The 25,008-nt window shown below is 42.1% G+C and overlaps 34 non-coding genes across 34 annotated transcripts; 17 read left to right on the top strand and 17 right to left on the bottom strand.

Moving 5' to 3' along the window:
• The first annotated feature begins 462 nt into the window (after nucleotides 1-462).
• trnag-ucc lies at nucleotides 463-534 on the top strand. The gene has a single exon. It is a non-coding gene; the product is annotated as a tRNA-Gly (tRNA).
• A 282-nt stretch (nucleotides 535-816) lies between these two features.
• On the bottom strand, nucleotides 817-888 carry trnap-agg. The gene has a single exon. It is a non-coding gene; the product is annotated as a tRNA-Pro (tRNA).
• Nucleotides 889-1,877: 989 nt separating this feature from the next.
• trnag-ucc lies at nucleotides 1,878-1,949 on the top strand. Its single transcript has one exon. It is a non-coding gene; the product is annotated as a tRNA-Gly (tRNA).
• Nucleotides 1,950-2,232: 283 nt separating this feature from the next.
• trnap-agg lies at nucleotides 2,233-2,304 on the bottom strand. Its single transcript has one exon. It is a non-coding gene; the product is annotated as a tRNA-Pro (tRNA).
• A 989-nt stretch (nucleotides 2,305-3,293) lies between these two features.
• trnag-ucc lies at nucleotides 3,294-3,365 on the top strand. Its single transcript has one exon. It is a non-coding gene; the product is annotated as a tRNA-Gly (tRNA).
• A 282-nt stretch (nucleotides 3,366-3,647) lies between these two features.
• trnap-agg lies at nucleotides 3,648-3,719 on the bottom strand. The gene has a single exon. It is a non-coding gene; the product is annotated as a tRNA-Pro (tRNA).
• A 989-nt stretch (nucleotides 3,720-4,708) lies between these two features.
• Nucleotides 4,709-4,780, top strand: trnag-ucc. The gene has a single exon. It is a non-coding gene; the product is annotated as a tRNA-Gly (tRNA).
• Nucleotides 4,781-5,063: 283 nt separating this feature from the next.
• trnap-agg lies at nucleotides 5,064-5,135 on the bottom strand. The gene has a single exon. It is a non-coding gene; the product is annotated as a tRNA-Pro (tRNA).
• Nucleotides 5,136-6,126: 991 nt separating this feature from the next.
• Nucleotides 6,127-6,198, top strand: trnag-ucc. Its single transcript has one exon. It is a non-coding gene; the product is annotated as a tRNA-Gly (tRNA).
• A 283-nt stretch (nucleotides 6,199-6,481) lies between these two features.
• Nucleotides 6,482-6,553, bottom strand: trnap-agg. Its single transcript has one exon. It is a non-coding gene; the product is annotated as a tRNA-Pro (tRNA).
• Nucleotides 6,554-7,542: 989 nt separating this feature from the next.
• trnag-ucc lies at nucleotides 7,543-7,614 on the top strand. The gene has a single exon. It is a non-coding gene; the product is annotated as a tRNA-Gly (tRNA).
• Nucleotides 7,615-7,896: 282 nt separating this feature from the next.
• On the bottom strand, nucleotides 7,897-7,968 carry trnap-agg. The gene has a single exon. It is a non-coding gene; the product is annotated as a tRNA-Pro (tRNA).
• Nucleotides 7,969-8,955: 987 nt separating this feature from the next.
• On the top strand, nucleotides 8,956-9,027 carry trnag-ucc. Its single transcript has one exon. It is a non-coding gene; the product is annotated as a tRNA-Gly (tRNA).
• Nucleotides 9,028-9,309: 282 nt separating this feature from the next.
• On the bottom strand, nucleotides 9,310-9,381 carry trnap-agg. Its single transcript has one exon. It is a non-coding gene; the product is annotated as a tRNA-Pro (tRNA).
• A 1,390-nt stretch (nucleotides 9,382-10,771) lies between these two features.
• Nucleotides 10,772-10,842, bottom strand: trnap-agg. Its single transcript has one exon. It is a non-coding gene; the product is annotated as a tRNA-Pro (tRNA).
• A 988-nt stretch (nucleotides 10,843-11,830) lies between these two features.
• Nucleotides 11,831-11,902, top strand: trnag-ucc. The gene has a single exon. It is a non-coding gene; the product is annotated as a tRNA-Gly (tRNA).
• Nucleotides 11,903-12,184: 282 nt separating this feature from the next.
• On the bottom strand, nucleotides 12,185-12,256 carry trnap-agg. Its single transcript has one exon. It is a non-coding gene; the product is annotated as a tRNA-Pro (tRNA).
• Nucleotides 12,257-13,245: 989 nt separating this feature from the next.
• Nucleotides 13,246-13,317, top strand: trnag-ucc. The gene has a single exon. It is a non-coding gene; the product is annotated as a tRNA-Gly (tRNA).
• A 282-nt stretch (nucleotides 13,318-13,599) lies between these two features.
• On the bottom strand, nucleotides 13,600-13,671 carry trnap-agg. The gene has a single exon. It is a non-coding gene; the product is annotated as a tRNA-Pro (tRNA).
• Nucleotides 13,672-14,660: 989 nt separating this feature from the next.
• Nucleotides 14,661-14,732, top strand: trnag-ucc. The gene has a single exon. It is a non-coding gene; the product is annotated as a tRNA-Gly (tRNA).
• Nucleotides 14,733-16,074: 1,342 nt separating this feature from the next.
• trnag-ucc lies at nucleotides 16,075-16,146 on the top strand. The gene has a single exon. It is a non-coding gene; the product is annotated as a tRNA-Gly (tRNA).
• Nucleotides 16,147-16,429: 283 nt separating this feature from the next.
• trnap-agg lies at nucleotides 16,430-16,501 on the bottom strand. Its single transcript has one exon. It is a non-coding gene; the product is annotated as a tRNA-Pro (tRNA).
• Nucleotides 16,502-17,490: 989 nt separating this feature from the next.
• On the top strand, nucleotides 17,491-17,562 carry trnag-ucc. The gene has a single exon. It is a non-coding gene; the product is annotated as a tRNA-Gly (tRNA).
• A 282-nt stretch (nucleotides 17,563-17,844) lies between these two features.
• On the bottom strand, nucleotides 17,845-17,916 carry trnap-agg. The gene has a single exon. It is a non-coding gene; the product is annotated as a tRNA-Pro (tRNA).
• Nucleotides 17,917-18,905: 989 nt separating this feature from the next.
• On the top strand, nucleotides 18,906-18,977 carry trnag-ucc. Its single transcript has one exon. It is a non-coding gene; the product is annotated as a tRNA-Gly (tRNA).
• A 280-nt stretch (nucleotides 18,978-19,257) lies between these two features.
• Nucleotides 19,258-19,329, bottom strand: trnap-agg. The gene has a single exon. It is a non-coding gene; the product is annotated as a tRNA-Pro (tRNA).
• Nucleotides 19,330-20,318: 989 nt separating this feature from the next.
• trnag-ucc lies at nucleotides 20,319-20,390 on the top strand. Its single transcript has one exon. It is a non-coding gene; the product is annotated as a tRNA-Gly (tRNA).
• A 283-nt stretch (nucleotides 20,391-20,673) lies between these two features.
• On the bottom strand, nucleotides 20,674-20,745 carry trnap-agg. The gene has a single exon. It is a non-coding gene; the product is annotated as a tRNA-Pro (tRNA).
• Nucleotides 20,746-21,734: 989 nt separating this feature from the next.
• trnag-ucc lies at nucleotides 21,735-21,806 on the top strand. The gene has a single exon. It is a non-coding gene; the product is annotated as a tRNA-Gly (tRNA).
• A 282-nt stretch (nucleotides 21,807-22,088) lies between these two features.
• On the bottom strand, nucleotides 22,089-22,160 carry trnap-agg. The gene has a single exon. It is a non-coding gene; the product is annotated as a tRNA-Pro (tRNA).
• A 988-nt stretch (nucleotides 22,161-23,148) lies between these two features.
• trnag-ucc lies at nucleotides 23,149-23,220 on the top strand. The gene has a single exon. It is a non-coding gene; the product is annotated as a tRNA-Gly (tRNA).
• A 283-nt stretch (nucleotides 23,221-23,503) lies between these two features.
• On the bottom strand, nucleotides 23,504-23,575 carry trnap-agg. The gene has a single exon. It is a non-coding gene; the product is annotated as a tRNA-Pro (tRNA).
• A 986-nt stretch (nucleotides 23,576-24,561) lies between these two features.
• Nucleotides 24,562-24,633, top strand: trnag-ucc. The gene has a single exon. It is a non-coding gene; the product is annotated as a tRNA-Gly (tRNA).
• A 282-nt stretch (nucleotides 24,634-24,915) lies between these two features.
• Nucleotides 24,916-24,988, bottom strand: trnap-agg. The gene has a single exon. It is a non-coding gene; the product is annotated as a tRNA-Pro (tRNA).
• Between the last annotated feature and the right edge of the window lie 20 nt (nucleotides 24,989-25,008).

Genomic DNA, 25,008 nt, shown 5'->3' with positions numbered 1-25,008 from the left:
ATAATCGGTCTTCTCACTAAAACATCTCTAGCTTCCGAACCGTTTGACCTGCAATTTCGTATGACCACTCTCTGGAAAGGGGAGAGCCTCACGAACACGGTGGTATTCTCGATTTTTCTCTACATACCCCACAAGTGTCAGGAGACTCCTCTGAAGTCAGAACAGTCTATGTGCCAACTTCTGTTTGTAGAATCCAAAATCTTTGGGCTTCAAAGTAATGTGACCCCACTTGTCGCAATGTTCTCCGTTTTGCCCTACGTTCCCCACAAGTGTCACGGCCTAATTTGAAGGTAACCTGTACTGATTAAAATGATAGATGTTTTAACCAGGGACCTCTCGCAACCTAAGCAATAATCATACACCTAAACCAACGATCCTTTTGGTCAAAGAATGATCAATTTCCACAAAAATGACGGTCAAGATATGAGTCGATGTCTCCATGTTGCTAATGACTAGCACATAGCATTGGTGGTATAGTGGTGAGCATAGCTGCCTTCCAAGCAGTTGACCTGGGTTCGATTCCCGGCCAATGCAGAGCATGAAAAATTCACTAGTTTTAGGCCCTGGATGTCATTTCAAGTGTATTACATTTGAATCATTATCGTTGTTCGTGGCAGTTAGAATTGCTCCTACATTCTTCAGTTTATCTAAAATAATAAATGTTGACGTTGAACCAACAAGTGCATATCAAAATAGATTTGCAGTCCATCGCCAAAACCATTCAGCCATCCTTGTCCTGCGCCCAAGATGTGATAGTTGGCATTCCGACCATTGGTCAAAGATCTGCCTGTCTGAGCTTGTTCAAGGATCTGCAAAGGGCTCATCCGGGATTTGAACCCGGGACCTCTCGCACCCTAAGCGAGAATCATACCCCTAGACCAACGAGCCTTATGTCCAAAGTGTTTTTCTTTCTTTCTGCAGCAATGTCAGTGAAGATATCGATTGACGTGTCCACGGTGCTTGGAACGATTGAACATCATGTGAGTGTTTTGTGCTTTACTTGTGAGCATGACAGTCTTCCAAACTCTTGACCATGGTTCAGTTCAAATCTTCTGTAGTTCATCTGCTGTGTCTTTCACATTCTGTCTTCTTCAGTCGCGACTGCTAACTGATGACGAGTTTTTATAAATGAATATAGTGCAAAATGAGATCAAATCGTTTTTTAAGGAGAGATGAAAAAATAAGACTTCAAAAAGAATGGAACTCGTTTATTTTGAGTCAAATGACGCAAAGGTACGTGAATCAAAGTAAATTAATGTTGAAAATACCCATTCAAATAGATCAGTGTTCAACGAGAGAGATTGAGACTCAGCGTTTCCGTCTCCATCCTCCACAACTGCTTATGTTACCCCTCCATATCTGCAGTGAAAGATGGTGGACCGAGATCGTTTTTTGTCAAACTACGAGACATACCTATAATCGGTCTTCTCACTAAAACATCTCTAGCTTCCGAACCGTTTGACCTGCAATTTCGTATGACCACTCTCTGGAAAGGGGAGAGCCTCACGAACACGGTGGTATTCTCGATTTTTCTCTACATACCCCACAAGTGTCAGGAGACTCCTCTGAAGTCAGAACAGTCTATGTGCCAACTTCTGTTTGTAGAATCCAAAATCTTTGGGCTTCAAAGTAATGTGACCCCACTTGTCGCAATGTTCTCCGTTTTGCCCTACGTTCCCCACAAGTGTCACGGCCTAATTTGAAGGTAACCTGTACTGATTAAAATGATAGATGTTTTAACCAGGGACCTCTCGCAACCTAAGCAATAATCATACACCTAAACCAACGATCCTTTTGGTCAAAGAATGATCAATTTCCACAAAAATGACGGTCAAGATATGAGTCGATGTCTCCATGTTGCTAATGACTAGCACATAGCATTGGTGGTATAGTGGTGAGCATAGCTGCCTTCCAAGCAGTTGACCTGGGTTCGATTCCCGGCCAATGCAGAGCATGAAAAATTCACTAGTTTTAGGCCCTGGATGTCATTTCAAGTGTATTACATTTGAATCATTATCGTTGTTCGTGGCAGTTAGAATTGCTCCTACATTCTTCAGTTTATCTAAAATAATAAATGTTGACGTTGAACCAACAAGTGCATATCAAAATAGATTTGCAGTCCATCGCCAAAACCATTCAGCCATCCTTGTCCTGCGCCCAAGATGTGATAGTTGGCATTCCGACCATTGGTCAAAGATCTGCCTGTCTGAGCTTGTTCAAGGATCTGCAAAAGGGCTCATCCGGGATTTGAACCCGGGACCTCTCGCACCCTAAGCGAGAATCATACCCCTAGACCAACGAGCCTTATGTCCAAAGTGTTTTTCTTTCTTTCTGCAGCAATGTCAGTGAAGATATCGATTGACGTGTCCACGGTGCTTGGAACGATTGAACATCATGTGAGTGTTTTGTGCTTTACTTGTGAGCATGACAGTCTTCCAAACTCTTGACCATGGTTCAGTTCAAATCTTCTGTAGTTCATCTGCTGTGTCTTTCACATTCTGTCTTCTTCAGTCGCGACTGCTAACTGATGACGAGTTTTTATAAATGAATATAGTGCAAAATGAGATCAAATCGTTTTTTAAGGAGAGATGAAAAAATAAGACTTCAAAAAGAATGGAACTCGTTTATTTTGAGTCAAATGACGCAAAGGTACGTGAATCAAAGTAAATTAATGTTGAAAATACCCATTCAAATAGATCAGTGTTCAACGAGAGAGATTGAGACTCAGCGTTTCCGTCTCCATCCTCCACAACTGCTTATGTTACCCCTCCATATCTGCAGTGAAAGATGGTGGACCGAGATCGTTTTTTGTCAAACTACGAGACATACCTATAATCGGTCTTCTCACTAAAACATCTCTAGCTTCCGAACCGTTTGACCTGCAATTTCGTATGACCACTCTCTGGAAAGGGGAGAGCCTCACGAACACGGTGGTATTCTCGATTTTTCTCTACATACCCCACAAGTGTCAGGAGACTCCTCTGAAGTCAGAACAGTCTATGTGCCAACTTCTGTTTGTAGAATCCAAAATCTTTGGGCTTCAAAGTAATGTGACCCCACTTGTCGCAATGTTCTCCGTTTTGCCCTACGTTCCCCACAAGTGTCACGGCCTAATTTGAAGGTAACCTGTACTGATTAAAATGATAGATGTTTTAACCAGGGACCTCTCGCAACCTAAGCAATAATCATACACCTAAACCAACGATCCTTTTGGTCAAAGAATGATCAATTTCCACAAAAATGACGGTCAAGATATGAGTCGATGTCTCCATGTTGCTAATGACAAGCACATAGCATTGGTGGTATAGTGGTGAGCATAGCTGCCTTCCAAGCAGTTGACCTGGGTTCGATTCCCGGCCAATGCAGAGCATGAAAAATTCACTAGTTTTAGGCCCTGGATGTCATTTCAAGTGTATTACATTTGAATCATTATCGTTGTTCGTGGCAGTTAGAATTGCTCCTACATTCTTCAGTTTATCTAAAATAATAAATGTTGACGTTGAACCAACAAGTGCATATCAAAATAGATTTGCAGTCCATCGCCAAAACCATTCAGCCATCCTTGTCCTGCGCCCAAGATGTGATAGTTGGCATTCCGACCATTGGTCAAAGATCTGCCTGTCTGAGCTTGTTCAAGGATCTGCAAAGGGCTCATCCGGGATTTGAACCCGGGACCTCTCGCACCCTAAGCGAGAATCATACCCCTAGACCAACGAGCCTTATGTCCAAAGTGTTTTTCTTTCTTTCTGCAGCAATGTCAGTGAAGATATCGATTGACGTGTCCACGGTGCTTGGAACGATTGAACATCATGTGAGTGTTTTGTGCTTTACTTGTGAGCATGACAGTCTTCCAAACTCTTGACCATGGTTCAGTTCAAATCTTCTGTAGTTCATCTGCTGTGTCTTTCACATTCTGTCTTCTTCAGTCGCGACTGCTAACTGATGACGAGTTTTTATAAATGAATATAGTGCAAAATGAGATCAAATCGTTTTTTAAGGAGAGATGAAAAAATAAGACTTCAAAAAGAATGGAACTCGTTTATTTTGAGTCAAATGACGCAAAGGTACGTGAATCAAAGTAAATTAATGTTGAAAATACCCATTCAAATAGATCAGTGTTCAACGAGAGAGATTGAGACTCAGCGTTTCCGTCTCCATCCTCCACAACTGCTTATGTTACCCCTCCATATCTGCAGTGAAAGATGGTGGACCGAGATCGTTTTTTGTCAAACTACGAGACATACCTATAATCGGTCTTCTCACTAAAACATCTCTAGCTTCCGAACCGTTTGACCTGCAATTTCGTATGACCACTCTCTGGAAAGGGGAGAGCCTCACGAACACGGTGGTATTCTCGATTTTTCTCTACATACCCCACAAGTGTCAGGAGACTCCTCTGAAGTCAGAACAGTCTATGTGCCAACTTCTGTTTGTAGAATCCAAAATCTTTGGGCTTCAAAGTAATGTGACCCCACTTGTCGCAATGTTCTCCGTTTTGCCCTACGTTCCCCACAAGTGTCACGGCCTAATTTGAAGGTAACCTGTACTGATTAAAATGATAGATGTTTTAACCAGGGACCTCTCGCAACCTAAGCAATAATCATACACCTAAACCAACGATCCTTTTGGTCAAAGAATGATCAATTTCCACAAAAATGACGGTCAAGATATGAGTCGATGTCTCCATGTTGCTAATGACTAGCACATAGCATTGGTGGTATAGTGGTGAGCATAGCTGCCTTCCAAGCAGTTGACCTGGGTTCGATTCCCGGCCAATGCAGAGCATGAAAAATTCACTAGTTTTAGGCCCTGGATGTCATTTCAAGTGTATTACATTTGAATCATTATCGTTGTTCGTGGCAGTTAGAATTGCTCCTACATTCTTCAGTTTATCTAAAATAATAAATGTTGACGTTGAACCAACAAGTGCATATCAAAATAGATTTGCAGTCCATCGCCAAAACCATTCAGCCATCCTTGTCCTGCGCCCAAGATGTGATAGTTGGCATTCCGACCATTGGTCAAAGATCTGCCTGTCTGAGCTTGTTCAAGGATCTGCAAAAGGGCTCATCCGGGATTTGAACCCGGGACCTCTCGCACCCTAAGCGAGAATCATACCCCTAGACCAACGAGCCTTATGTCCAAAGTGTTTTTCTTTCTTTCTGCAGCAATGTCAGTGAAGATATCGATTGACGTGTCCACGGTGCTTGGAACGATTGAACATCATGTGAGTGTTTTGTGCTTTACTTGTGAGCATGACAGTCTTCCAAACTCTTGACCATGGTTCAGTTCAAATCTTCTGTAGTTCATCTGCTGTGTCTTTCACATTCTGTCTTCTTCAGTCGCGACTGCTAACTGATGACGAGTTTTTATAAATGAATATATGTGCAAAAATGAGATCAAATCGTTTTTTAAGGAGAGATGAAAAAATAAGACTTCAAAAAGAATGGAACTCGTTTATTTTGAGTCAAATGACGCAAAGGTACGTGAATCAAAGTAAATTAATGTTGAAAATACCCATTCAAATAGATCAGTGTTCAACGAGAGAGATTGAGACTCAGCGTTTCCGTCTCCATCCTCCACAACTGCTTATGTTACCCCTCCATATCTGCAGTGAAAGATGGTGGACCGAGATCGTTTTTTGTCAAACTACGAGACATACCTATAATCGGTCTTCTCACTAAAACATCTCTAGCTTCCGAACCGTTTGACCTGCAATTTCGTATGACCACTCTCTGGAAAGGGGAGAGCCTCACGAACACGGTGGTATTCTCGATTTTTCTCTACATACCCCACAAGTGTCAGGAGACTCCTCTGAAGTCAGAACAGTCTATGTGCCAACTTCTGTTTGTAGAATCCAAAATCTTTGGGCTTCAAAGTAATGTGACCCCACTTGTCGCAATGTTCTCCGTTTTGCCCTACGTTCCCCACAAGTGTCACGGCCTAATTTGAAGGTAACCTGTACTGATTAAAATGATAGATGTTTTAACCAGGGACCTCTCGCAACCTAAGCAATAATCATACACCTAAACCAACGATCCTTTTGGTCAAAGAATGATCAATTTCCACAAAAATGACGGTCAAGATATGAGTCGATGTCTCCATGTTGCTAATGACAAGCACATAGCATTGGTGGTATAGTGGTGAGCATAGCTGCCTTCCAAGCAGTTGACCTGGGTTCGATTCCCGGCCAATGCAGAGCATGAAAAATTCACTAGTTTTAGGCCCTGGATGTCATTTCAAGTGTATTACATTTGAATCATTATCGTTGTTCGTGGCAGTTAGAATTGCTCCTACATTCTTCAGTTTATCTAAAATAATAAATGTTGACGTTGAACCAACAAGTGCATATCAAAATAGATTTGCAGTCCATCGCCAAAACCATTCAGCCATCCTTGTCCTGCGCCCAAGATGTGATAGTTGGCATTCCGACCATTGGTCAAAGATCTGCCTGTCTGAGCTTGTTCAAGGATCTGCAAAAGGGCTCATCCGGGATTTGAACCCGGGACCTCTCGCACCCTAAGCGAGAATCATACCCCTAGACCAACGAGCCTTATGTCCAAAGTGTTTTTCTTTCTTTCTGCAGCAATGTCAGTGAAGATATCGATTGACGTGTCCACGGTGCTTGGAACGATTGAACATCATGTGAGTGTTTTGTGCTTTACTTGTGAGCATGACAGTCTTCCAAACTCTTGACCATGGTTCAGTTCAAATCTTCTGTAGTTCATCTGCTGTGTCTTTCACATTCTGTCTTCTTCAGTCGCGACTGCTAACTGATGACGAGTTTTTATAAATGAATATAGTGCAAAATGAGATCAAATCGTTTTTTAAGGAGAGATGAAAAAATAAGACTTCAAAAAGAATGGAACTCGTTTATTTTGAGTCAAATGACGCAAAGGTACGTGAATCAAAGTAAATTAATGTTGAAAATACCCATTCAAATAGATCAGTGTTCAACGAGAGAGATTGAGACTCAGCGTTTCCGTCTCCATCCTCCACAACTGCTTATGTTACCCCTCCATATCTGCAGTGAAAGATGGTGGACCGAGATCGTTTTTTGTCAAACTACGAGACATACCTATAATCGGTCTTCTCACTAAAACATCTCTAGCTTCCGAACCGTTTGACCTGCAATTTCGTATGACCACTCTCTGGAAAGGGGAGAGCCTCACGAACACGGTGGTATTCTCGATTTTTCTCTACATACCCCACAAGTGTCAGGAGACTCCTCTGAAGTCAGAACAGTCTATGTGCCAACTTCTGTTTGTAGAATCCAAAATCTTTGGGCTTCAAAGTAATGTGACCCCACTTGTCGCAATGTTCTCCGTTTTGCCCTACGTTCCCCACAAGTGTCACGGCCTAATTTGAAGGTAACCTGTACTGATTAAAATGATAGATGTTTTAACCAGGGACCTCTCGCAACCTAAGCAATAATCATACACCTAAACCAACGATCCTTTTGGTCAAAGAATGATCAATTTCCACAAAAATGACGGTCAAGATATGAGTCGATGTCTCCATGTTGCTAATGACAAGCACATAGCATTGGTGGTATAGTGGTGAGCATAGCTGCCTTCCAAGCAGTTGACCTGGGTTCGATTCCCGGCCAATGCAGAGCATGAAAAATTCACTAGTTTTAGGCCCTGGATGTCATTTCAAGTGTATTACATTTGAATCATTATCGTTGTTCGTGGCAGTTAGAATTGCTCCTACATTCTTCAGTTTATCTAAAATAATAAATGTTGACGTTGAACCAACAAGTGCATATCAAAATAGATTTGCAGTCCATCGCCAAAACCATTCAGCCATCCTTGTCCTGCGCCCAAGATGTGATAGTTGGCATTCCGACCATTGGTCAAAGATCTGCCTGTCTGAGCTTGTTCAAGGATCTGCAAAGGGCTCATCCGGGATTTGAACCCGGGACCTCTCGCACCCTAAGCGAGAATCATACCCCTAGACCAACGAGCCTTATGTCCAAAGTGTTTTTCTTTCTTTCTGCAGCAATGTCAGTGAAGATATCGATTGACGTGTCCACGGTGCTTGGAACGATTGAACATCATGTGAGTGTTTTGTGCTTTACTTGTGAGCATGACAGTCTTCCAAACTCTTGACCATGGTTCAGTTCAAATCTTCTGTAGTTCATCTGCTGTGTCTTTCACATTCTGTCTTCTTCAGTCGCGACTGCTAACTGATGACGAGTTTTTATAAATGAATATAGTGCAAAATGAGATCAAATCGTTTTTTAAGGAGAGATGAAAAAATAAGACTTCAAAAAGAATGGAACTCGTTTATTTTGAGTCAAATGACGCAAAGGTACGTGAATCAAAGTAAATTAATGTTGAAAATACCCATTCAAATAGATCAGTGTTCAACGAGAGATTGAGACTCAGCGTTTCCGTCTCCATCCTCCACAACTGCTTATGTTACCCCTCCATATCTGCAGTGAAAGATGGTGGACCGAGATCGTTTTTTGTCAAACTACGAGACATACCTATAATCGGTCTTCTCACTAAAACATCTCTAGCTTCCGAACCGTTTGACCTGCAATTTCGTATGACCACTCTCTGGAAAGGGGAGAGCCTCACGAACACGGTGGTATTCTCGATTTTTCTCTACATACCCCACAAGTGTCAGGAGACTCCTCTGAAGTCAGAACAGTCTATGTGCCAACTTCTGTTTGTAGAATCCAAAATCTTTGGGCTTCAAAGTAATGTGACCCCACTTGTCGCAATGTTCTCCGTTTTGCCCTACGTTCCCCACAAGTGTCACGGCCTAATTTGAAGGTAACCTGTACTGATTAAAATGATAGATGTTTTAACCAGGGACCTCTCGCAACCTAAGCAATAATCATACACCTAAACCAACGATCCTTTTGGTCAAAGAATGATCAATTTCCACAAAAATGACGGTCAAGATATGAGTCGATGTCTCCATGTTGCTAATGACAAGCACATAGCATTGGTGGTATAGTGGTGAGCATAGCTGCCTTCCAAGCAGTTGACCTGGGTTCGATTCCCGGCCAATGCAGAGCATGAAAAATTCACTAGTTTTAGGCCCTGGATGTCATTTCAAGTGTATTACATTTGAATCATTATCGTTGTTCGTGGCAGTTAGAATTGCTCCTACATTCTTCAGTTTATCTAAAATAATAAATGTTGACGTTGAACCAACAAGTGCATATCAAAATAGATTTGCAGTCCATCGCCAAAACCATTCAGCCATCCTTGTCCTGCGCCCAAGATGTGATAGTTGGCATTCCGACCATTGGTCAAAGATCTGCCTGTCTGAGCTTGTTCAAGGATCTGCAAAGGGCTCATCCGGGATTTGAACCCGGGACCTCTCGCACCCTAAGCGAGAATCATACCCCTAGACCAACGAGCCTTATGTCCAAAGTGTTTTTCTTTCTTTCTGCAGCAATGTCAGTGAAGATATCGATTGACGTGTCCACGGTGCTTGGAACGATTGAACATCATGTGAGTGTTTTGTGCTTTACTTGTGAGCATGACAGTCTTCCAAACTCTTGACCATGGTTCAGTTCAAATCTTCTGTAGTTCATCTGCTGTGTCTTTCACATTCTGTCTTCTTCAGTCGCGACTGCTAACTGATGACGAGTTTTTATAAATGAATATAGTGCAAAATGAGATCAAATCGTTTTTTAAGGAGAGATGAAAAAATAAGACTTCAAAAAGAATGGAACTCGTTTATTTTGAGTCAAATGACGCAAAGGTACGTGAATCAAAGTAAATTAATGTTGAAAATACCCATTCAAATAGATCAGTGTTCAACGAGAGAGATTGAGACTCAGCGTTTCCGTCTCCATCCTCCACAACTGCTTATGTTACCCCTCCATATCTGCAGTGAAAGATGGTGGACCGAGATCGTTTTTTGTCAAACTACGAGACATACCTATAATCGGTCTTCTCACTAAAACATCTCTAGCTTCCGAACCGTTTGACCTGCAATTTCGTATGACCACTCTCTGGAAAGGGGAGAGCCTCACGAACACGGTGGTATTCTCGATTTTTCTCTACATACCCCACAAGTGTCAGGAGACTCCTCTGAAGTCAGAACAGTCTATGTGCCAACTTCTGTTTGTAGAATCCAAAATCTTTGGGCTTCAAAGTAATGTGACCCCACTTGTCGCAATGTTCTCCGTTTTGCCCTACGTTCCCCACAAGTGTCACGGCCTAATTTGAAGGTAACCTGTACTGATTAAAATGATAGATGTTTTAACCAGGGACCTCTCGCAACCTAAGCAATAATCATACACCTAAACCAACGATCCTTTTGGTCAAAGAATGATCAATTTCCACAAAAATGACGGTCAAGATATGAGTCGATGTCTCCATGTTGCTAATGACATCACATAGCATTGGTGGTATAGTGGTGAGCATAGCTTCCAAACCTTCCAAGCAGTTGACCTGGGTCTTCTGTAGTTCATCTGCTGTGTCTTTCACATTCTGTCTTCTTCAGGCCAAATGCAGAGCATGAAAAATTCACTAGTTTTAGGCCCTGGATGTCATTTCAAAAAGTGTATTACATTTGAATCATTATCGTTGTTCGTGGCAGTTAGAATTGCTCCTACATTCTTCAGTTTATCTAAAATAATAAATGTTGACGTTGAACCAACAAAGTGCATATCAAAATAGATTTGCAGTCCAGCTCTGGAAAACCATTCAGCCATCCTTGTCCTGCGCCCAAGATGTGATAGTTGGCATTCCGACCATTGGTCAAAGATCTGCCTGTCTGAGCTTGTTCAAGGATCTGCAAAGGGCTCATCCGGGATTTGAACCTGGACCTCTCGCACCCTAAGCGAGAATCATACCCCTAGACCAACGAGCCTTATGTCCAAAGTGTTTTTCTTTCTTTCTGCAGCAATGTCAGTGAAGATATCGATTGACGTGTCCACGGTGCTTGGAACGATTGAACATCATGTGAGTGTTTTGTGCTTTACTTGTGAGCATGACAGTCTTCCAAACTCTTGACCATGGTTCAGTTCAAATCTTCTGTAGTTCATCTGCTGTGTCTTTCACATTCTGTCTTCTTCAGTCGCGACTGCTAACTGATGACGAGTTTTTATAAATGAATATAGTGCAAAATGAGATCAAATCGTTTTTTAAGGAGAGATGAAAAAATAAGACTTCAAAAAGAATGGAACTCGTTTATTTTGAGTCAAATGACGCAAAGGTACGTGAATCAAAGTAAATTAATGTTGAAAATACCCATTCAAATAGATCAGTGTTCAACGAGAGAGATTGAGACTCAGCGTTTCCGTCTCCATCCTCCACAACTGCTTATGTTACCCCTCCATATCTGCAGTGAAAGATGGTGGACCGAGATCGTTTTTTGTCAAACTACGAGACATACCTATAATCGGTCTTCTCACTAAAACATCTCTAGCTTCCGAACCGTTTGACCTGCAATTTCGTATGACCACTCTCTGGAAAGGGGAGAGCCTCACGAACACGGTGGTATTCTCGATTTTTCTCTACATACCCCACAAGTGTCAGGAGACTCCTCTGAAGTCAGAACAGCTATGTGCCAACTTCTGTTTGTAGAATCCAAAATCTTTGGGCTTCAAAGTAATGTGACCCCACTTGTCGCAATGTTCTCCGTTTTGCCCTACGTTCCCCACAAGTGTCACGGCCTAATTTGAAGGTAACCTGTACTGATTAAAATGATAGATGTTTTAACCAGGGACCTCTCGCAACCTAAGCAATAATCATACACCTAAACCAACGATCCTTTTGGTCAAAGAATGATCAATTTCCACAAAAATGACGGTCAAGATATGAGTCGATGTCTCCATGTTGCTAATGACTAGCACATAGCATTGGTGGTATAGTGGTGAGCATAGCTGCCTTCCAAGCAGTTGACCTGGGTTCGATTCCCGGCCAATGCAGAGCATGAAAAATTCACTAGTTTTAGGCCCTGGATGTCATTTCAAGTGTATTACATTTGAATCATTATCGTTGTTCGTGGCAGTTAGAATTGCTCCTACATTCTTCAGTTTATCTAAAATAATAAATGTTGACGTTGAACCAACAAGTGCATATCAAAATAGATTTGCAGTCCATCGCCAAAACCATTCAGCCATCCTTGTCCTGCGCCCAAGATGTGATAGTTGGCATTCCGACCATTGGTCAAAGATCTGCCTGTCTGAGCTTGTTCAAGGATCTGCAAAGGGCTCATCCGGGATTTGAACCCGGGACCTCTCGCACCCTAAGCGAGAATCATACCCCTAGACCAACGAGCCTTATGTCCAAAGTGTTTTTCTTTCTTTCTGCAGCAATGTCAGTGAAGATATCGATTGACGTGTCCACGGTGCTTGGAACGATTGAACATCATGTGAGTGTTTTGTGCTTTACTTGTGAGCATGACAGTCTTCCAAACTCTTGACCATGGTTCAGTTCAAATCTTCTGTAGTTCATCTGCTGTGTCTTTCACATTCTGTCTTCTTCAGTCGCGACTGCTAACTGATGACGAGTTTTTATAAATGAATATAGTGCAAAATGAGATCAAATCGTTTTTTAAGGAGAGATGAAAAAATAAGACTTCAAAAAGAATGGAACTCGTTTATTTTGAGTCAAATGACGCAAAGGTACGTGAATCAAAGTAAATTAATGTTGAAAATACCCATTCAAATAGATCAGTGTTCAACGAGAGAGATTGAGACTCAGCGTTTCCGTCTCCATCCTCCACAACTGCTTATGTTACCCCTCCATATCTGCAGTGAAAGATGGTGGACCGAGATCGTTTTTTGTCAAACTACGAGACATACCTATAATCGGTCTTCTCACTAAAACATCTCTAGCTTCCGAACCGTTTGACCTGCAATTTCGTATGACCACTCTCTGGAAAGGGGAGAGCCTCACGAACACGGTGGTATTCTCGATTTTTCTCTACATACCCCACAAGTGTCAGGAGACTCCTCTGAAGTCAGAACAGTCTATGTGCCAACTTCTGTTTGTAGAATCCAAAATCTTTGGGCTTCAAAGTAATGTGACCCCACTTGTCGCAATGTTCTCCGTTTTGCCCTACGTTCCCCACAAGTGTCACGGCCTAATTTGAAGGTAACCTGTACTGATTAAAATGATAGATGTTTTAACCAGGGACCTCTCGCAACCTAAGCAATAATCATACACCTAAACCAACGATCCTTTTGGTCAAAGAATGATCAATTTCCACAAAAATGACGGTCAAGATATGAGTCGATGTCTCCATGTTGCTAATGACAAGCACATAGCATTGGTGGTATAGTGGTGAGCATAGCTGCCTTCCAAGCAGTTGACCTGGGTTCGATTCCCGGCCAATGCAGAGCATGAAAAATTCACTAGTTTTAGGCCCTGGATGTCATTTCAAGTGTATTACATTTGAATCATTATCGTTGTTCGTGGCAGTTAGAATTGCTCCTACATTCTTCAGTTTATCTAAAATAATAAATGTTGACGTTGAACCAACAAGTGCATATCAAAATAGATTTGCAGTCCATCGCCAAAACCATTCAGCCATCCTTGTCCTGCGCCCAAGATGTGATAGTTGGCATTCCGACCATTGGTCAAAGATCTGCCTGTCTGAGCTTGTTCAAGGATCTGCAAAGGGCTCATCCGGGATTTGAACCCGGGACCTCTCGCACCCTAAGCGAGAATCATACCCCTAGACCAACGAGCCTTATGTCCAAAGTGTTTTTCTTTCTTTCTGCAGCAATGTCAGTGAAGATATCGATTGACGTGTCCACGGTGCTTGGAACGATTGAACATCATGTGAGTGTTTTGTGCTTTACTTGTGAGCATGACAGTCTTCCAAACTCTTGACCATGGTTCAGTTCAAATCTTCTGTAGTTCATCTGCTGTGTCTTTCACATTCTGTCTTCTTCAGTCGCGACTGCTAACTGATGACGAGTTTTTATAAATGAATATAGTGCAAAATGAGATCAAATCGTTTTTTAAGGAGAGATGAAAAAATAAGACTTCAAAAAGAATGGAACTCGTTTATTTTGAGTCAAATGACGCAAAGGTACGTGAATCAAAGTAAATTAATGTTGAAAATACCCATTCAAATAGATCAGTGTTCAACGAGAGAGATTGAGACTCAGCGTTTCCGTCTCCATCCTCCACAACTGCTTATGTTACCCCTCCATATCTGCAGTGAAAGATGGTGGACCGAGATCGTTTTTTGTCAAACTACGAGACATACCTATAATCGGTCTTCTCACTAAAACATCTCTAGCTTCCGAACCGTTTGACCTGCAATTTCGTATGACCACTCTCTGGAAAGGGGAGAGCCTCACGAACACGGTGGTATTCTCGATTTTTCTCTACATACCCCACAAGTGTCAGGAGACTCCTCTGAAGTCAGAACAGTCTATGTGCCAACTTCTGTTTGTAGAATCCAAAATCTTTGGGCTTCAAAGTAATGTGACCCCACTTGTCGCAATGTTCTCCGTTTTGCCCTACGTTCCCCACAAGTGTCACGGCCTAATTTGAAGGTAACCTGTACTGATTAAAATGATAGATGTTTTAACCAGGGACCTCTCGCAACCTAAGCAATAATCATACACCTAAACCAACGATCCTTTTGGTCAAAGAATGATCAATTTCCACAAAAATGACGGTCAAGATATGAGTCGATGTCTCCATGTTGCTAATGACAAGCACATAGCATTGGTGGTATAGTGGTGAGCATAGCTGCCTTCCAAGCAGTTGACCTGGGTTCGATTCCCGGCCAATGCAGAGCATGAAAAATTCACTAGTTTTAGGCCCTGGATGTCATTTCAAGTGTATTACATTTGAATCATTATCGTTGTTCGTGGCAGTTAGAATTGCTCCTACATTCTTCAGTTTATCTAAAATAATAAATGTTGACGTTGAACCAACAAGTGCATATCAAAATAGATTTGCAGTCCATCGCCAAAACCATTCAGCCATCCTTGTCCTGCGCCCAAGATGTGATAGTTGGCATTCCGACCATTGGTCAAAGATCTGCCTGTCTGAGCTTGTTCAAGGATCTGCAAAAGGGCTCATCCGATTTGAACCCGGGACCTCTCGCACCCTAAGCGAGAATCATACCCCTAGACCAACGAGCCTTATGTCCAAAGTGTTTTTCTTTCTTTCTGCAGCAATGTCAGTGAAGATATCGATTGACGTGTCCACGGTGCTTGGAACGATTGAACATCATGTGAGTGTTTTGTGCTTTACTTGTGAGCATGACAGTCTTCCAAACTCTTGACCATGGTTCAGTTCAAATCTTCTGTAGTTCATCTGCTGTGTCTTTCACATTCTGTCTTCTTCAGTCGCGACTGCTAACTGATGACGAGTTTTTATAAATGAATATAGTGCAAAATGAGATCAAATCGTTTTTTAAGGAGAGATGAAAAAATAAGACTTCAAAAAGAATGGAACTCGTTTATTTTGAGTCAAATGACGCAAAGGTACGTGAATCAAAGTAAATTAATGTTGAAAATACCCATTCAAATAGATCAGTGTTCAACGAGAGAGATTGAGACTCAGCGTTTCCGTCTCCATCCTCCACAACTGCTTATGTTACCCCTCCATATCTGCAGTGAAAGATGGTGGACCGAGATCGTTTTTTGTCAAACTACGAGACATACCTATAATCGGTCTTCTCACTAAAACATCTCTAGCTTCCGAACCGTTTGACCTGCAATTTCGTATGACCACTCTCTGGAAAGGGGAGAGCCTCACGAACACGGTGGTATTCTCGATTTTTCTCTACATACCCCACAAGTGTCAGGAGACTCCTCTGAAGTCAGAACAGTCTATGTGCCAACTTCTGTTTGTAGAATCCAAAATCTTTGGGCTTCAAAGTAATGTGACCCCACTTGTCGCAATGTTCTCCGTTTTGCCCTACGTTCCCCACAAGTGTCACGGCCTAATTTGAAGGTAACCTGTACTGATTAAAATGATAGATGTTTTAACCAGGGACCTCTCGCAACCTAAGCAATAATCATACACCTAAACCAACGATCCTTTTGGTCAAAGAATGATCAATTTCCACAAAAATGACGGTCAAGATATGAGTCGATGTCTCCATGTTGCTAATGACAAGCACATAGCATTGGTGGTATAGTGGTGAGCATAGCTGCCTTCCAAGCAGTTGACCTGGGTTCGATTCCCGGCCAATGCAGAGCATGAAAAATTCACTAGTTTTAGGCCCTGGATGTCATTTCAAGTGTATTACATTTGAATCATTATCGTTGTTCGTGGCAGTTAGAATTGCTCCTACATTCTTCAGTTTATCTAAAATAATAAATGTTGACGTTGAACCAACAAGTGCATATCAAAATAGATTTGCAGTCCATCGCCAAAACCATTCAGCCATCCTTGTCCTGCGCCCAAGATGTGATAGTTGGCATTCCGACCATTGGTCAAAGATCTGCCTGTCTGAGCTTGTTCAAGGATCTGCAAAAGGGCTCATCCGGGATTTGAACCCGGGACCTCTCGCACCCTAAGCGAGAATCATACCCCTAGACCAACGAGCCTTATGTCCAAAGTGTTTTTCTTTCTTTCTGCAGCAATGTCAGTGAAGATATCGATTGACGTGTCCACGGTGCTTGGAACGATTGAACATCATGTGAGTGTTTTGTGCTTTACTTGTGAGCATGACAGTCTTCCAAACTCTTGACCATGGTTCAGTTCAAATCTTCTGTAGTTCATCTGCTGTGTCTTTCACATTCTGTCTTCTTCAGTCGCGACTGCTAACTGATGACGAGTTTTTATAAATGAATATAGTGCAAAATGAGATCAAATCGTTTTTTAAGGAGAGATGAAAAAATAAGACTTCAAAAAGAATGGAACTCGTTTATTTTGAGTCAAATGACGCAAAGGTACGTGAATCAAAGTAAATTAATGTTGAAAATACCCATTCAAATAGATCAGTGTTCAACGAGAGAGATTGAGACTCAGCGTTTCCGTCTCCATCCTCCACAACTGCTTATGTTACCCCTCCATATCTGCAGTGAAAGATGGTGGACCGAGATCGTTTTTTGTCAAACTACGAGACATACCTATAATCGGTCTTCTCACTAAAACATCTCTAGCTTCCGAACCGTTTGACCTGCAATTTCGTATGACCACTCTCTGGAAAGGGGAGAGCCTCACGAACACGGTGGTATTCTCGATTTTTCTCTACATACCCCACAAGTGTCAGGAGACTCCTCTGAAGTCAGAACAGTCTATGTGCCAACTTCTGTTTGTAGAATCCAAAATCTTTGGGCTTCAAAGTAATGTGACCCCACTTGTCGCAATGTTCTCCGTTTTGCCCTACGTTCCCCACAAGTGTCACGGCCTAATTTGAAGGTAACCTGTACTGATTAAAATGATAGATGTTTTAACCAGGGACCTCTCGCAACCTAAGCAATAATCATACACCTAAACCAACGATCCTTTTGGTCAAAGAATGATCAATTTCCACAAAAATGACGGTCAAGATATGAGTCGATGTCTCCATGTTGCTAATGACAAGCACATAGCATTGGTGGTATAGTGGTGAGCATAGCTGCCTTCCAAGCAGTTGACCTGGGTTCGATTCCCGGCCAATGCAGAGCATGAAAAATTCACTAGTTTTAGGCCCTGGATGTCATTTCAAGTGTATTACATTTGAATCATTATCGTTGTTCGTGGCAGTTAGAATTGCTCCTACATTCTTCAGTTTATCTAAAATAATAAATGTTGACGTTGAACCAACAAGTGCATATCAAAATAGATTTGCAGTCCATCGCCAAAACCATTCAGCCATCCTTGTCCTGCGCCCAAGATGTGATAGTTGGCATTCCGACCATTGGTCAAAGATCTGCCTGTCTGAGCTTGTTCAAGGATCTGCAAAGGGCTCATCCGGGATTTGAACCCGGGACCTCTCGCACCCTAAGCGAGAATCATACCCCTAGACCAACGAGCCTTATGTCCAAAGTGTTTTTCTTTCTTTCTGCAGCAATGTCAGTGAAGATATCGATTGACGTGTCCACGGTGCTTGGAACGATTGAACATCATGTGAGTGTTTTGTGCTTTACTTGTGAGCATGACAGTCTTCCAAACTCTTGACCATGGTTCAGTTCAAATCTTCTGTAGTTCATCTGCTGTGTCTTTCACATTCTGTCTTCTTCAGTCGCGACTGCTAACTGATGACGAGTTTTTATAAATGAATATAGTGCAAAATGAGATCAAATCGTTTTTTAAGGAGAGATGAAAAAATAAGACTTCAAAAAGAATGGAACTCGTTTATTTTGAGTCAAATGACGCAAAGGTACGTGAATCAAAGTAAATTAATGTTGAAAATACCCATTCAAATAGATCAGTGTTCAACGAGAGAGATTGAGACTCAGCGTTTCCGTCTCCATCCTCCACAACTGCTTATGTTACCCCTCCATATCTGCAGTGAAAGATGGTGGACCGAGATCGTTTTTTGTCAAACTACGAGACATACCTATAATCGGTCTTCTCACTAAAACATCTCTAGCTTCCGAACCGTTTGACCTGCAATTTCGTATGACCACTCTCTGGAAAGGGGAGAGCCTCACGAACACGGTGGTATTCTCGATTTTTCTCTACATACCCCACAAGTGTCAGGAGACTCCTCTGAAGTCAGAACAGTCTATGTGCCAACTTCTGTTTGTAGAATCCAAAATCTTTGGGCTTCAAAGTAATGTGACCCCACTTGTCGCAATGTTCTCCGTTTTGCCCTACGTTCCCCACAAGTGTCACGGCCTAATTTGAAGGTAACCTGTACTGATTAAAATGATAGATGTTTTAACCAGGGACCTCTCGCAACCTAAGCAATAATCATACACCTAAACCAACGATCCTTTTGGTCAAAGAATGATCAATTTCCACAAAAATGACGGTCAAGATATGAGTCGATGTCTCCATGTTGCTAATGACAAGCACATAGCATTGGTGGTATAGTGGTGAGCATAGCTGCCTTCCAAGCAGTTGACCTGGGTTCGATTCCCGGCCAATGCAGAGCATGAAAAATTCACTAGTTTTAGGCCCTGGATGTCATTTCAGTATTACATTTGAATCATTATCGTTGTTCGTGGCAGTTAGAATTGCTCCTACATTCTTCAGTTTATCTAAAATAATAAATGTTGACGTTGAACCAACAAGTGCATATCAAAATAGATTTGCAGTCCATCGCCAAAACCATTCAGCCATCCTTGTCCTGCGCCCAAGATGTGATAGTTGGCATTCCGACCATTGGTCAAAGATCTGCCTGTCTGAGCTTGTTCAAGGATCTGCAAAAGGGCTCATCCGGGATTTGAACCCGGGACCTCTCGCACCCTAAGCGAGAATCATACCCCTAGACCAACGAGCCTTATGTCCAAAGTGTTTTTCTTTCTTTCTGCAGCAATGTCAGTGAAGATATCGATTGACGTGTCCACGGTGCTTGGAACGATTGAACATCATGTGAGTGTTTTGTGCTTTACTTGTGAGCATGACAGTCTTCCAAACTCTTGACCATGGTTCAGTTCAAATCTTCTGTAGTTCATCTGCTGTGTCTTTCACATTCTGTCTTCTTCAGTCGCGACTGCTAACTGATGACGAGTTTTTATAAATGAATATAGTGCAAAATGAGATCAAATCGTTTTTTAAGGAGAGATGAAAAAATAAGACTTCAAAAAGAATGGAACTCGTTTATTTTGAGTCAAATGACGCAAAGGTACGTGAATCAAAGTAAATTAATGTTGAAAATACCCATTCAAATAGATCAGTGTTCAACGAGAGAGATTGAGACTCAGCGTTTCCGTCTCCATCCTCCACAACTGCTTATGTTACCCCTCCATATCTGCAGTGAAAGATGGTGGACCGAGATCGTTTTTTGTCAAACTACGAGACATACCTATAATCGGTCTTCTCACTAAAACATCTCTAGCTTCCGAACCGTTTGACCTGCAATTTCGTATGACCACTCTCTGGAAAGGGGAGAGCCTCACGAACACGGTGGTATTCTCGATTTTTCTCTACATACCCCACAAGTGTCAGGAGACTCCTCTGAAGTCAGAACAGTCTATGTGCCAACTTCTGTTTGTAGAATCCAAAATCTTTGGGCTTCAAAGTAATGTGACCCCACTTGTCGCAATGTTCTCCGTTTTGCCCTACGTTCCCCACAAGTGTCACGGCCTAATTTGAAGGTAACCTGTACTGATTAAAATGATAGATGTTTTAACCAGGGACCTCTCGCAACCTAAGCAATAATCATACACCTAAACCAACGATCCTTTTGGTCAAAGAATGATCAATTTCCACAAAAATGACGGTCAAGATATGAGTCGATGTCTCCATGTTGCTAATGACAAGCACATAGCATTGGTGGTATAGTGGTGAGCATAGCTGCCTTCCAAGCAGTTGACCTGGGTTCGATTCCCGGCCAATGCAGAGCATGAAAAATTCACTAGTTTTAGGCCCTGGATGTCATTTCAAGTGTATTACATTTGAATCATTATCGTTGTTCGTGGCAGTTAGAATTGCTCCTACATTCTTCAGTTTATCTAAAATAATAAATGTTGACGTTGAACCAACAAGTGCATATCAAAATAGATTTGCAGTCCATCGCCAAAACCATTCAGCCATCCTTGTCCTGCGCCCAAGATGTGATAGTTGGCATTCCGACCATTGGTCAAAGATCTGCCTGTCTGAGCTTGTTCAAGGATCTGCAAAAGGGCTCATCCGGGATTTGAACCCGGGACCTCTCGCACCCTAAGCGAGAATCATACCCCTAGACCAACGAGCCTTATGTCCAAAGTGTTTTTCTTTCTTTCTGCAGCAATGTCAGTGAAGATATCGATTGACGTGTCCACGGTGCTTGGAACGATTGAACATCATGTGAGTGTTTTGTGCTTTACTTGTGAGCATGACAGTCTTCCAAACTCTTGACCATGGTTCAGTTCAAATCTTCTGTAGTTCATCTGCTGTGTCTTTCACATTCTGTCTTCTTCAGTCGCGACTGCTAACTGATGACGAGTTTTTATAAATGAATATAGTGCAAAATGAGATCAAATCGTTTTTTAAGGAGAGATGAAAAAATAAGACTTCAAAAAGAATGGAACTCGTTTATTTTGAGTCAAATGACGCAAAGGTACGTGAATCAAAGTAAATTAATGTTGAAAATACCCATTCAAATAGATCAGTGTTCAACGAGAGAGATTGAGACTCAGCGTTTCCGTCTCCATCCTCCACAACTGCTTATGTTACCCCTCCATATCTGCAGTGAAAGATGGTGGACCGAGATCGTTTTTTGTCAAACTACGAGACATACCTATAATCGGTCTTCTCACTAAAACATCTCTAGCTTCCGAACCGTTTGACCTGCAATTTCGTATGACCACTCTCTGGAAAGGGGAGAGCCTCACGAACACGGTGGTATTCTCGATTTTTCTCTACATACCCCACAAGTGTCAGGAGACTCCTCTGAAGTCAGAACAGTCTATGTGCCAACTTCTGTTTGTAGAATCCAAAATCTTTGGGCTTCAAAGTAATGTGACCCCACTTGTCGCAATGTTCTCCGTTTTGCCCTACGTTCCCCACAAGTGTCACGGCCTAATTTGAAGGTAACCTGTACTGATTAAAATGATAGATGTTTTAACCAGGGACCTCTCGCAACCTAAGCAATAATCATACACCTAAACCAACGATCCTTTTGGTCAAAGAATGATCAATTTCCACAAAAATGACGGTCAAGATATGAGTCGATGTCTCCATGTTGCTAATGACAAGCACATAGCATTGGTGGTATAGTGGTGAGCATAGCTGCCTTCCAAGCAGTTGACCTGGGTTCGATTCCCGGCCAATGCAGAGCATGAAAAATTCACTAGTTTTAGGCCCTGGATGTCATTTCAAGTGTATTACATTTGAATCATTATCGTTGTTCGTGGCAGTTAGAATTGCTCCTACATTCTTCAGTTTATCTAAAATAATAAATGTTGACGTTGAACCAACAAGTGCATATCAAAATAGATTTGCAGTCCATCGCCAAAACCATTCAGCCATCCTTGTCCTGCGCCCAAGATGTGATAGTTGGCATTCCGACCATTGGTCAAAGATCTGCCTGTCTGAGCTTGTTCAAGGATCTGCAAAGGGCTCATCCGGGATTTGAACCCGGGACCTCTCGCACCCTAAGCGAGAATCATACCCCTAGACCAACGAGCCTTATGTCCAAAGTGTTTTTCTTTCTTTCTGCAGCAATGTCAGTGAAGATATCGATTGACGTGTCCACGGTGCTTGGAACGATTGAACATCATGTGAGTGTTTTGTGCTTTACTTGTGAGCATGACAGTCTTCCAAACTCTTGACCATGGTTCAGTTCAAATCTTCTGTAGTTCATCTGCTGTGTCTTTCACATTCTGTCTTCTTCAGTCGCGACTGCTAACTGATGACGAGTTTTTATAAATGAATATAGTGCAAAATGAGATCAAATCGTTTTTTAAGGAGAGATGAAAAAATAAGACTTCAAAAAGAATGGAACTCGTTTATTTTGAGTCAAATGACGCAAAGGTACGTGAATCAAAGTAAATTAATGTTGAAAATACCCATTCAAATAGATCAGTGTTCAACGAGAGAGATTGAGACTCAGCGTTTCCGTCTCCATCCTCCACAACTGCTTATGTTACCCCTCCATATCTGCAGTGAAAGATGGTGGACCGAGATCGTTTTTGTCAAACTACGAGACATACCTATAATCGGTCTTCTCACTAAAACATCTCTAGCTTCCGAACCGTTTGACCTGCAATTTCGTATGACCACTCTCTGGAAAGGGGAGAGCCTCACGAACACGGTGGTATTCTCGATTTTTCTCTACATACCCCACAAGTGTCAGGAGACTCCTCTGAAGTCAGAACAGTCTATGTGCCAACTTCTGTTTGTAGAATCCAAAATCTTTGGGCTTCAAAGTAATGTGACCCCACTTGTCGCAATGTTCTCCGTTTTGCCCTACGTTCCCCACAAGTGTCACGGCCTAATTTGAAGGTAACCTGTACTGATTAAAATGATAGATGTTTTAACCAGGGACCTCTCGCAACCTAAGCAATAATCATACACCTAAACCAACGATCCTTTTGGTCAAAGAATGATCAATTTCCACAAAAATGACGGTCAAGATATGAGTCGATGTCTCCATGTTGCTAATGACTAGCACATAGCATTGGTGGTATAGTGGTGAGCATAGCTGCCTTCCAAGCAGTTGACCTGGGTTCGATTCCCGGCCAATGCAGAGCATGAAAAATTCACTAGTTTTAGGCCCTGGATGTCATTTCAAGTGTATTACATTTGAATCATTATCGTTGTTCGTGGCAGTTAGAATTGCTCCTACATTCTTCAGTTTATCTAAAATAATAAATGTTGACGTTGAACCAACAAGTGCATATCAAAATAGATTTGCAGTCCATCGCCAAAACCATTCAGCCATCCTTGTCCTGCGCCCAAGATGTGATAGTTGGCATTCCGACCATTGGTCAAAGATCTGCCTGTCTGAGCTTGTTCAAGGATCTGCAAAAGGGCTCATCCGGGATTTGAACCCGGGACCTCTCGCACCCTAAGCGAGAATCATACCCCTAGACCAACGAGCCTTATGTCCAAAGTGTTTTTCTTTCTTTCTGCAGCAATGTCAGTGAAGATATCGATTGACGTGTCCACGGTGCTTGGAACGATTGAACATCATGTGAGTGTTTTGTGCTTTACTTGTGAGCATGACAGTCTTCCAAACTCTTGACCATGGTTCAGTTCAAATCTTCTGTAGTTCATCTGCTGTGTCTTTCACATTCTGTCTTCTTCAGTCGCGACTGCTAACTGATGACGAGTTTTTATAAATGAATATAGTGCAAAATGAGATCAAATCGTTTTTAAGGAGAGATGAAAAATAAGACTTCAAAAAGAATGGAACTCGTTTATTTTGAGTCAAATGACGCAAAGGTACGTGAATCAAAGTAAATTAATGTTGAAAATACCCATTCAAATAGATCAGTGTTCAACGAGAGAGATTGAGACTCAGCGTTTCCGTCTCCATCCTCCACAACTGCTTATGTTACCCCTCCATATCTGCAGTGAAAGATGGTGGACCGAGATCGTTTTTTGTCAAACTACGAGACATACCTATAATCGGTCTTCTCACTAAAACATCTCTAGCTTCCGAACCGTTTGACCTGCAATTTCGTATGACCACTCTCTGGAAAGGGAGAGCCTCACGAACACGGTGGTATTCTCGATTTTTCTCTACATACCCCACAAGTGTCAGGAGACTCCTCTGAAGTCAGAACAGTCTATGTGCCAACTTCTGTTTGTAGAATCCAAAATCTTTGGGCTTCAAAGTAATGTGACCCCACTTGTCGCAATGTTCTCCGTTTTGCCCTACGTTCCCCACAAGTGTCACGGCCTAATTTGAAGGTAACCTGTACTGATTAAAATGATAGATGTTTTAACCAGGGACCTCTCGCAACCTAAGCAATAATCATACACCTAAACCAACGATCCTTTTGGTCAAAGAATGATCAATTTCCACAAAAATGACGGTCAAGATATGAGTCGATGTCTCCATGTTGCTAATGACTAGCACATAGCATTGGTGGTATAGTGGTGAGCATAGCTGCCTTCCAAGCAGTTGACCTGGGTTCGATTCCCGGCCAATGCAGAGCATGAAAAATTCACTAGTTTTAGGCCCTGGATGTCATTTCAAGTGTATTACATTTGAATCATTATCGTTGTTCGTGGCAGTTAGAATTGCTCCTACATTCTTCAGTTTATCTAAAATAATAAATGTTGACGTTGAACCAACAAGTGCATATCAAAATAGATTTGCAGTCCATCGCCAAAACCATTCAGCCATCCTTGTCCTGCGCCCAAGATGTGATAGTTGGCATTCCGACCATTGGTCAAAGATCTGCCTGTCTGAGCTTGTTCAAGGATCTGCAAAGGGCTCATCCGGGATTTGAACCCGGGACCTCTCGCACCCTAAGCGAGAATCATACCCCCTAGACCAACGAGCCTTATGTCCAAAGTGTTTTCT

The sequence above is a fragment of the Oncorhynchus gorbuscha genome, linkage group LG03 (assembly GCF_021184085.1).
Source record: "Oncorhynchus gorbuscha isolate QuinsamMale2020 ecotype Even-year linkage group LG03, OgorEven_v1.0, whole genome shotgun sequence".
Lineage (NCBI taxonomy): Eukaryota > Metazoa > Chordata > Actinopteri > Salmoniformes > Salmonidae > Oncorhynchus > Oncorhynchus gorbuscha.
Note: the sequence above shows the minus strand (reverse complement) of the source record. Positions and strands in the feature narration are given on the sequence as shown.